Raw genomic sequence first — 11,563 nt, forward strand, 5'->3', positions numbered from 1 at the left:
TGGGAGCCCCTGGGGGAACAACTTTGGGGGAACAACTTTGGGGAACAACTACAGAGTTGGAATTACAGATTCCGTCAGCCAGCCCCTATTTCTTCAGCATCCACTCCGTCCGAGGCGGTGTTTGGGCGCTAAACAGGGGAGGCCCCTGCTCTCTGGAGGTTTTCTCGTGTAGGTGTTGGGGATGGGGAGACGCAGGAAACAAGTGAATCCAGGCAGTAATTTCTCGAATTAAGTGCTAGAGGTGGTGGGAGAAGGGGAAAGACTCCGCGGGGAGGTCCGGGAAAGCCTTTCAGAGGTGGCTTTTTTTTTTTTTTTTTTTAAGAGAAAGAGATCACAAGTAGGCAGAGAGGCAGGCAGAGAGAGGGAGAAGCAGGCTCCCTGCTGAGCAGAGAGCCCTATGCGGGGCTCGATCCCAGGACCCTGAGATCATGACCCGAGCCGAAGAAAGAGGCTTAATCCACTGAGCCACCCAGGCACCCCCAGAGGTGGCTTTTGAGCTGAAAGCTGAAATGGGAGAAGGAAGCCTGGTGAAGAGGAAAGGCTCAAGGAAAGCCAGCGCGGAGATCCAGAAGCAGGAGCAGACAGCTCAGGGTTTCAGCCCAGCCGCCCGCTGCTGGTGAATTAGAGGGAGGGGGAAGGGAGATGGGCCCCAAGGCCAACATCCGGTGTGGAGGTACCGGCCACGATAAGGAATTTGGACTTGTTCTGGTTGCAGCAGGAAACCAATGGAGGATTTTAAGCTTGGGAAGGCCCCTGATCTGGCATGTGCTTTGATAGATTGGATGAAGAATGGACAAGAGATACATAAGAGCGGAGGCAGGGAGACAAATCAGGTGGCTTTTGCGGTAATCCAAGCAAGCGATGGTGGAGGCTTAAATTAATGCGTGGCATGCCCTGGTGAGAAGTCAGATTCAGGATTGACTCTGGAGGTGGAACCAAGTGGCGTGAAGAGAGTAACCAAGGATGTTTGCTGGACTTTTGTTGTGAGCAGCCCCGGGGAGTGAGGGTGGGAGGTCCCTGTGATGGAGACCATTTGGAGACAGTGCCTGTGGGAGATCCGGTGGACATGTGGACAAGGCAGTTGGAATTACCGTTGGAGCTGGAGATACAATTGAAGAAAACGTCAGCATGTCAAAGGTACTTCAGAATCCTAGGTCTAACGCCCAGCAAGAAAGTATTGCAGGGATCCAGATCAGAGCGCTGGGGCACCCCTGGATGCAGAGGTTTGAACCATGTGGAGAGGAAAGCTGTGAAGGAGGAAGAAAACCAGGCCAGAGTCTGGGGTTACAGAGCACGGGGGAGGGGTGCAACCGTGTCCGCTGCTGCCATGAAGCTGAGAATTTGGCAGACTGAGGGATGTAGTCAGTCACTGACAGCCTTAAGAAGGACTAGTTCAGAGAAGTGATGGGGTCCAGGGCCCACATAGCAAGGGTTGAAAGGAATGAAGTGAAAAAGTTGAGACAGAGTTTAGATAACTCTTGTGAGTTTTGGTATAAAAAGGAAGCCAGGTATGGGCAGGAGGCAGCCTATGAGACTTCCAAAATGTCTTATGAGGGTCCTGTCGAAACTTTCCAATGTCTTCCCACCTTGCTAGGAGTGAAAACCAAAGTCCTTACTATGGTCTCCAAAGCTTCTGCTCTTCTCTCTCTCTCTCTCTCTCTCTCTCTCTCTTTTTAAAAATATTTTATTTATTTATTTGACAGAGATCACAAGCAGGCAGAGAGGCAGGCAGAGAGAGAGGAGAAAGCAGACTCCCCACTGAGCAGAGAGCCCGGACTCTCGGGGCTCGATCCCAGGACTCTGGGATCATGACCTGAGCCGCAAGCAGAGGCTTTAACCCACTGAGCCATCCAGGCGCCCCCACCTCTGCTGGTCTCATACTGTTCGTGCCTGACTCACTCTTCCCGGCCACACTGGTCTCCTTGCTCCCATCCTGGAGCCTTCAAACTTGCGGCTCCCTCTGCCTCAACGCCAACATAGCTTCCTCCTCCCCTTCCATCTGTCTCTGCGCAAACAGCCTCACACCAGAAATGACTTCCCTGATCATAAATAAAGTTAGTAGGGCGCCTAGGTGGCTCAGGCAGTTAAGCGTCCAACTTCAACTCGGGTCATGATCTCGGGGTCCTGGGACTGAGCCCCGCTTAGTGGGGAGTCTGCTTCTCTCTGTCTCTGCCCTCCCCTGCTCATGCTTTCTCTCTCAAATAAATAAAATCTTTAAAAAAATTAGTACTCCTCCCTCCCTCTTCTCCTTACCTCCCCGCCACAGAATTTTATCTTGACTTTTTATTTTTAACTTTGTGACACTCTCTACCTGTTTAAGCTCCAAGAGGGAAGTAATTCTGTTTTGGTTTACTAGTTTACCTCCAGCACCTAGAAGAGTGCCTCATCTGAATCCCAGCAGCTTGACAAGTATTGAATAAATAAATGAGGGATTCCTAGGGAATCAGGACCTGACCTGAAAGGGTGGTCAGAATAAAACAAATCACCAATGCGCATATGCAAAATGGCTCTTTGGGTTAAGGAGGAGTTAAAGCTTAATTCCTGGGTTTGTATGTGTTTTTGCAGCATCACATAACATGGCTGCGAAAAGATTGGCTCTACAAATCACTAAAGGAGCTCTACACCCCAGAGCTTCCGCTTCTGCCCTCTCCTCATACAATGGTGTTATGATAGTAGGATCTTCTGAGTATGAAATGAGGTAACATACATAAATGTGCTGAGACAGGGCAGAATCCAGTACCTCTTAGTCCCTTTCCACATTCTCCACGATGACCTTTGTAAAGAGGGCAGTTATTCTGTGCCTAGGCAACGGGGCACCTTCTCCTATTTCAGATCACATTGGCCATTGTAAGGCCACAGAGCCCTTGCAGCCTGGACACAGAGACATTGTCTGTTTCTCTTACTTGCCTGTCCTTTGTGCCTAACACTGTGCCTGACCCAAGCCCAGTCTATGATTGCTGAATGAGTGAATCCCTGAAACATTAAACTGACATCACAACAAGGAAACAGACCAAAAAGAGGAAGACAGAGGATCCAGGACACAAGAATTCAAACCCGGGAGGGAGAGTTGTTATGGTAGATTCTAATCTAGTACCACTAGTGTACTTACTTACAAGAAGACGAGATCAGGACACAAACGCAACAGAAGGATAATGTTGGGAGGATCCAGAAGACGGCCATCTGCAGTCCAAGGAGAATGGCCTAGAAGAAAGCAAGCCTGCCAACACCATGGTCTTGGACTTCCAGCTTCCAGAACTGCAAGAAAATACATTTCTGTTATTTAAGCCACTCAGTCTGTGGTACTTTGTTATGGCAACCCTAGCAAACTAGTCTATGTATGTGATAAAATAAATAAACAAATCCATAAATAAACAAATGCATCATTTTGTCTTAAAAGATTTAATTTTAAGAAATTTTTTAAAAAGAATGGTTATTCTGAAAGAAACATATGCATTAATACGCTCTAACAACAACTAATATAGTACTGGAGAATAATACTGACTTACTGATTTTTTTCCTCCCTAGGCAAGCACCCTTTGAGTTATTTACTAATTCTGAATATAGATTTTGGTAACTATTCAGCAAATCTTAATGAGAAGTTTGGAGAAAGAGAAATAATTTTGCCAAAGAGGCACAGCAAGTTAGTGACTTGGCAGATCCATTTCTTGTTTGCCTCCTATGCCTAATTGTCAGATGTTGGCCCTATGAAATAGTCCCTGTATCGGTCAGGGTCCAGTCTAGAAAACAAAAGCCTCACTAGAAATTCCCCCAAAGAGAATTTAACATAAGAGATTGACCAGGCCAGTACTGGAAAACTCAAAAAAGCAGAAAGGGAACCATGAGGTAGCACACAAAGATGGTAAATTCTAGCCTTAAGTGTCACCCCTAGGTCTGGGGGAAAAGAAGAGGTTGAGATTATCTAGAAATTTGGAGGAGAGTCGCGGGAAAGCAGACTCTGAGTAGGGATGTTGCAAGCCCAGTGCTGACGGGTGTGAGGGAGCACCGTGAGGCCGTCTGAGTCTGAGGCACGAGACAAAGCCAGAGGCTGGAAACAGCTGCTACCTCCAGTGAAGGGAAATTTGAGGGGTAGGGGGCGGGGAGGGCACAGCTGAAATAAAGAGCCAGCAAGCCGGGATCAAGTCTCTCCTGGGTCCTGCCTTGTGGGGTCCTCCCAACACATCCTACTGGAAACCTCAGGAAGCCAGCTGGCAACGTGGAAATGAATTCTGGCATCACAGGGTCCAGAAAGGGTGGTTTCAGAGCTGACCTAAAATAATGACTGGCACAGTCATGGATCCCACCCTTTGATTTTAGCAAGCTCGAGTACTGGGAAGAGAAGACAATATGCAGTTTTAAACTCCCACCTGGCACCATGCCCGGCTGAGTTCTGACTAGCGTCAAGTTTGAGGCCAGAGGTACATTTGGAATGAGTGTTAATACATTTCTGAGTCACATAATGTATGTTCTTGGAATAAAGGCCATAAAATGAAGATGGCTCATTTTGCCAAAGATGTTCATCAAGGAGTATATATGTTATATTATACACACACACACACACATTCAACTTTGTTAGAGTTCTAGTACCAAATAATAAATACTTGCTAATAAACATCTTTATTTCGGATGCTTCTCGAACACAAACTGAGATCTGAACATAGACTCAGGAATGATGCGTTGAGTTGTGTTTGTAGGAATTTCAGCTTCCAAAAGGAAGCCACTGGGACACCTGGGTGGCTCAGTGGGCTAAGCAGCTGTCTTTGACTCAGGTCATGATCCCAGGGTCATGGGATCAAGTCCCTCATCAGGTTCCTCACTCAGCTGGGAGCCTGCTTCTCTCTTTGCCTGCTGCTCCCCCTGCTTGTGCTCTCTGACAAATAAATAAACGTTTTAAAAATATTAAAAAGAAAAAAAGAAAGCCATTTACCCCCTCAAGATAGATTTGTTATTCATTTATGTGTGTGGATGCTGCTGCCTTCATGTAATTTGGTTCCAAACAGTTGATATTACAACTTAGAAATATTTTATGCCATGGTGCTTTTCTTTCTTTTTTTTTTTTTTTTAAAGATTTTATTTATTTATTTGACAGAGAAATCACAAGTAGATGGAGAGGCAGGCAGAGAGAGAGAGAGGGAAGCAGGCTCTCTGCTCAGCAGAGAGCCCGATGCGGGATTCGATCCCAGGACTCTGAGATCATGACCTGAGCCGAAGGCAGCGCCTTAACCCACTGAGCCACCCAGGCGCCCCATCCATGGTGCTTTTCATATAGTCGTCTTAGCATTTGTTCACCAGGAACAAGAGTCAACACTTTTTGTAAAAGGCCAGGGAGTAAAGACGTTAGACTCTGTGGATCATGTATTCTGTCACAACTAGGCAAGGCTGCCGTTAGAGTACAAAAGCAGACATAGACCAAAACTCAAATAAAGGGCATGGCTATGTTCCAATAAGATATGGATTTGTAAAATGTAAAATGTGAAACTTCTAGATTTTTAAATTACATCAAAAAGAATTTTAAAAGCACAAAAAGCATAAAATATGTAGGAATAAATTTAACAAAGGAGGTAAAAGACCACTACTCTGAAAATTATAACACAACAATGAAAGAAACTGATGACACAAAGAAATGGATAGTTTGTACTCACTGATTGGAAGTTTATATTGTTAAAATATCCATCCTACCTAAAGCAATCTATATGCTGGGTATTTATCCAAAGAAAACAAAAACACAAACTGAAAGGACATATGCAGCCCTATGTTCATACCAGCGTTATTTACAAAAGACAAGGTATGGAAGCCATCTTAATGTCCAGAAGTGGAAGAATAGATAAAGAAGATATAACATATGTATTACATCTTCTTTACCCATCATATATATATGTGATAGAATATTACTCAGCTATAAAAAATGAAATCTAGGAGCACCTGGGTGGCTCAGTTGGTTAGTGCCCCAACTCTTGATTTCGTGAGATGGAGCACCATATCAGGCTCCCTGCTAGGCCTGGAATCTGCTTAGAATTCTCTTTTCCAGGGTGCCCGGGTGGCTCAGTGGGTTAAAGATCTGCCTTCGGCTCGGGTCGTGATCCCAGGGTCCTGGGATCGAGCCCTACATTGGGCTCTCTGCTCTGCAGGGAGCCTGCTTCCTCCTCTCTCTCTCTCTCTCTCTGACTGCCTCTCTGCCTACTTGTGATCTCTGTCTGTCAAATAAATAAATAAAATCTTTACCAAAAAAATTCTCTTTCCCTCTTCCTCTGCCCCTTCCCCAACTTGAGCTCTTTCCCCCCTCCAAAAAAATTAAAATTAAAAAAAAAAAAGAAGAGAAAAAAGAATAAAATTTTGCCATTTCTGATAACATGGGTGGACCTAGAAGGTATTATGCTAAATGAAATAAGCTAGACAGAGAAAGACAAATACATATGATTTCACATATATGTGAAATCTAAAAAACAAAACAAGTGAACAAACAAAACAGAAACAGACTGGTAAAAATGGTGGTTGCCAAAGAAGGGGGGTCAGGAGATGGGTGAAATAGGTGAAATGGATAAGACGTTCAATCTTCCATTATAAAATATATAAGACACGAAGATGTAATGTGTACATTATATAGGGAATTTAGTCAATAATATTATAACAAGTTCGCCTGGTTACAGATGGTAACCAGTCTCACTGTGGTGACCATTTTTTAATAAATTTTTTAAAAGTTTCTTTCTTTATAATCTCTACACCCAATATTGGGCTCAAACTTACAACCGTAAGATCGAGAGTTGCATGTTTCACCGACTGACCTTGTAAATCTGAAACTAATACAATATTGTATGTCAATCATTCTTTGAAAAAGAAAAAAATCTTCAAAAAAAGATTTTAGAGAAAAGCACAGGAGAAAACCTTGAGGATCTAGGGAAAGTGTAAAACCTTGAGGATCTAGGAAAAGTGTTCTTAGACTTGACACGAAGAGCATGATTTATAAAAAGAAAAATTGGTTAACTGGTCCTCTTCAAAAATAAAAAATTTTCCTCTGTAAAAGACCTTATAATGAGGAGGTGCTTGGGTGGCTCAGTTGGTTAAGTGTCTCTGTTTGGTTCAGGTCATGATTTCAGGGTCCTGGGGTTGAGCCGTGGGTCAGGCTCCCTGCTGAGCCGGGAGTCTGCTTGTCTCTCTGCCCCTCCCCCTGCTCATTCTCTCTCTCTCTCTCTCAAAGAAATAAAATCGTTATAAAAAAATAGACCTAGTATTGCTTCTCGGCCTTTTGGCTAAGATTAAGTGTAGTATCTGTTATCGGTTTTAAAAAATAGATCTTGTAATGAGGATGAAAAGAAACTATAAACTGGGAGAAAATATTTGCAAACCACATATCCAACAAAGGACTTGTATTTAGAATATACAAAGAGAACGCAAGAGTAAAAAAAAAAAAAAAAAGCTGATTAGAAAATAGTCAATTTATAAGCAGATATTACACTAGAGAGGATATACAGATGGTGAATAATAAACACATGAAAAGATGTTCAACATCATTAGCTAGGAGGGAAATGCAAATCACAATGTAATGATACCATTACATATCTGTCAGGATGGCTAAAATAACAAATATTAGTAACATCAAATGCTGTCAAGGTTGTGGAGAAACTGGATCATTCGTTGTTGGCAGGAATGTCAAACAGTACAACTCCACTGGAATATAGTTTGGTGGTTTCTTTAAAAATACTAAGCAAACAAATATCACATAACCCAGCAATTGTACTCTTGGGCATTTCTCCCACAAAAATGAAAGCTTATGTTGACACAAAAGCCTGAGCATGAATGTTCATAGCAGCTTCAAGTGTAATAGCCAAAACCCGGAAACAATCTAAGTATCCTTTATCAAGTGAGCAGTTAAACTGTGGTATTTCACACCGGCGTACTACTCAACAGTAAACGTGAATCCAAAACTATTTCCTGCAACAATGTGGGTACATCTCAAGGGCATTATGCTGAGTTAAAGAAAAGTAACCCAATCTCAAAAAGCTAAAAAACAGAAAATAGTGGTCAAAACGGTTTAATGGAAGCATTTTTTGCTAGCTCATTACCTAGGCCACTACCAAAGGCTCTCAGAATTTTAACTAATCAGCAAATTTATACTCATTTGAGAAGAATTCTCAAGAGGTATGTATGACTCTTACCACAGAGAAGTTTTCAGAGCCCTCTTTGAAATATAGGTGGTAACCTCCAGGGTCACAATTTGGAAGTTAAAAAAATTGTTAAGATAAATTATTTTTGAATGAAAGCATACTCACTATCCAGAAGGATATGTGATTCTAGAAACGCCATTCATTACCGTTCATTCATCCATTCCACAAATATTTCAAAATGCTATTAAATGCACTATCTCAGGAACCAGATTAGCAGTGAGCAAAGCCTACTTAAAATCTGTGCCCTCAGGAAGCAGGGATTAATCCTAGTATCTAGTGATATTACTATGATAAAAGGCCCTTAAAAAAATACAAACTGTTAAATTAATAGTCACTGTCAATGTATATATAGCCCACTATACAGAAGTGATTACAGGAATCTATGGGTCAGAGTATAAAAATTTAGTCAGTGTAGTAAATCAAGCCATATAAATACCAAATATATATATTGTCACTCCTAGTCTTGGACCAGTATGTTATCAAATCTCATCTGAATAGAAATTACTGCCTCAGAATCTGGCCAGCTCAGTTGGTGGAGCATGAGACTCTGACCTCAGGGTCATGAGTTTAAACCCCATGTTGGGCATAGAGATTACTAAAAAAAAATTTTTTTTTTTAAGAAATTATTGAAGTACCAAAGGCACTGTGGAAACTTTAACTGGGTCCTCTGGATCAAAGCCAAATCTTTGTGGGGCTTTTAAAAACATAGGTTTCTTTTTTTCTTAAAAATTGTTATTAATGTTAACAAGTAATGAGTTTATTATTATTTATATGAGAGTATTTTCTAAATTTCTCAACTCTAATTTCTAATATGATGGAATATTGATAGACATAACAGAACACTCTGAGATCTTCAATAAGTTTTAAGAGTATTAAAATTTGATCTAGGTGGTTCACTCAGTTAAGTGTCTGCCTTCAGCTCAGGTCATGATCCCAGGGTCCTGGGATCCAGAAGCAGGAAGCCTGCTTTCCCCCTCTCCCTCTGCCTGTGGCTCCCCCTGCTTGTGCTCCTGCTCTCTCTCTCTCTCTCTCTGTAAAATAAATAAATAAAATCTTTTAAAAAAGGAAAAAGAAAAGAAAATTTGGTCTCAAACTCTAAGAATAAAATATTTGAGATCAACTGCTTTATGAAATAGATGTTATGCCCATTTTATGGTTAGTGTAGTGGGGCCCAAGGAAGGTCAGGAAGATAATCTTTTAAAAGAGAAACCTAATTCTATCTCGTTTTCCTTTCTGTTCAGCTCTGTGATGTAGATATTCACTTCACCCTTTGAAAGGAACTTACTCTACTGTACCGTATTAAGTTTGGCAGCCCAACATGTATATTTCTTATTACCTCTGTCATCAAGTTTAAGCTTTTTTTTTTTTAATTATTTTTTTTAAGATTTTATTTATTTATCAGAGAGAGAGAGGGGGAGAGAGAGAGCACAGGCAGACAGAATGGCAGGCAGAGGCAGAGGGAGAAGCAGGCTCCGTGCTGAGCAAGGAGCCCGACGTGGGACTCGATCCCAGGACGCCGGGATCATGACCCGAGCCGAAGGCAGCTGCCCAACCAACTGAGCCACCCAGGCGTCCCCAAGTTTAAGCTTTTAAGAAAAATTATTGAAAACCTGGAAATAAGGCAAAATATTGCTATGCGCCTTTTCAAAGTCATCCTGGAGTATTGTCTAAGAAGCCGAAGTGGGGCTCATCTGACTCTACATCTTATTTGGCTTGTAATGTACTATCGACGGGGCCCAGAGTCGGTAAGGTCAGATACTAACCTGTGGGAGGTCAGTGGCAAACGATATTGTCAGGCAGAAAAGGTAACTCCGAAGCCCACTGCGCTCTTCCTCTGACCACAGAAAGCAGTGTGGTGGGGCGCCTGGGTGGCTCAGTGGGTTAAAGCCTCTGCCTTAGGGACGCCTGGGCGGCTCAATTGGTTAAGCAGCTGCCTTCGGCTCAGGTCATGATCCCAGCGTCTTGGGATCGAGTCCCACGTCGGGCTCCTTGCTCGGCAGGGAGCCTGCTTCTCCCTCTGTCTCTGCCTGCCATTTTGTCTGCCTGTGCTCGCTCTCACTCCCTCTCTCTCTCTCTGACAAATAAATAAAATCTTTAAAACAAACAAACAAAAAAAGCCTCTGCCTTAGGCTCAGGTCATGATCCCAGGCTCCTGGGTTCGAGCCCCACATCGGGCTCTCTGCTCGGCGGGAAACCTGCTTTCTCCTCTCTCTCTCTCTGCCTGCCTCTCGGCCTGCTTGTGATCTCTCTCTGTCAAATAAATAAATAAAATCTTTAAAAAAATTAATTTAAAAAAAGAAAGCAAGAAAGCAGTGTGGTTGCCTGTGATATTGCAGTCTTATCCCCAAGTTATTTTCCTCACAGACTGTATGCTTACTCGTGTCTTCCACTCTCCTTGGAGCCGGGTGTCCGGTCCTGCTGGTTTCTTCACTAATGAGTTTAATAAGAACAAATAAGGTGCCAGTTTGCCCAGCAGACGGGGAAGGAGGTGGCTTTGACTTGGGAAGACGACCCTGTGCAAGGTCTCCCTGGTAAAAATCATCATTTTTTTTTCTTGCAATCTACATCAAACAAAACAATTCCTAAGCCCAAGCAGGTAGTTCACTCGTTTGAAATACTCTATGCACTCACTGAACTCCACGGTGGTCACATAACCCTGCTAAGTAATTTCCTGGAAATTGTCCTCTTAACAGCCCTCCCTTAGCTACAGATTTAGCTGAGCTAAGCTGTATTGGGTGGTGTCTACTGCCATCTGGTGGCCTTAAGTTGACATAACTAGTGCCTCATAGAGGAGTTTTCAAAGCGCTCCTACTTTATCCTCACAATAACCTATGAGGTAGATATTGTTATTCCAATTTGTTTAAATTTTTAAAATTAATATCGATCTTACTGTAAGCCACGCACTATACATGAGTGATCTTATTTATTCTCCCATGTGTGTTTTTTGCTTTTTTTTTTTTTTTAAGATTGTGTTTATTTCAGAGAAAGAGAGTGCCCGCCCGCAAGGCAGAGGGAGAAGCTGACTCCCCGCTGAGCAGGGAGCCCTCCGCGGGACTCCATCCCAGGACCCTGGGATCATGACCTGAGCTGAGCTTAAGCGACTGAGCCACCCAGGAGCCCCTATTCCCCATTAAAACAAAACAATAACAACAAAACCAACGGAATAAATTTGAGGATGTAATGGGCAAATTGTTAAGTGAATTAACCATCTGGCTGCATCCCATCTAACAAGAAGAGGGAAGTCCTGAGGAGTTGTACAAAATGAAAAAAAGATTGTCCCAAGGAGGGTCCTCTTCCCTTAAGGGGACAGGCTAAAGTCTTACCATGTAGATTGCCTCATCTTCCCTTGCAGAAGGGAGCGGAGGACAGAGAGGGTCTGTGTGACAGGTTACTGGTTATTGTGC

General features: G+C 42.9%; 1 pseudogene; it reads left to right on the forward strand.

The window, feature by feature from the left end:
- Nucleotides 1-7,224: 7,224 nt before the first annotated feature.
- LOC132008550 (U2 spliceosomal RNA) lies at nucleotides 7,225-7,334 on the forward strand (annotated as a pseudogene).
- The last annotated feature ends 4,229 nt before the right edge of the window (nucleotides 7,335-11,563 follow it).

This window comes from Mustela nigripes, chromosome 1, assembly GCF_022355385.1.
Source record: "Mustela nigripes isolate SB6536 chromosome 1, MUSNIG.SB6536, whole genome shotgun sequence".
NCBI lineage: Eukaryota > Metazoa > Chordata > Mammalia > Carnivora > Mustelidae > Mustela > Mustela nigripes.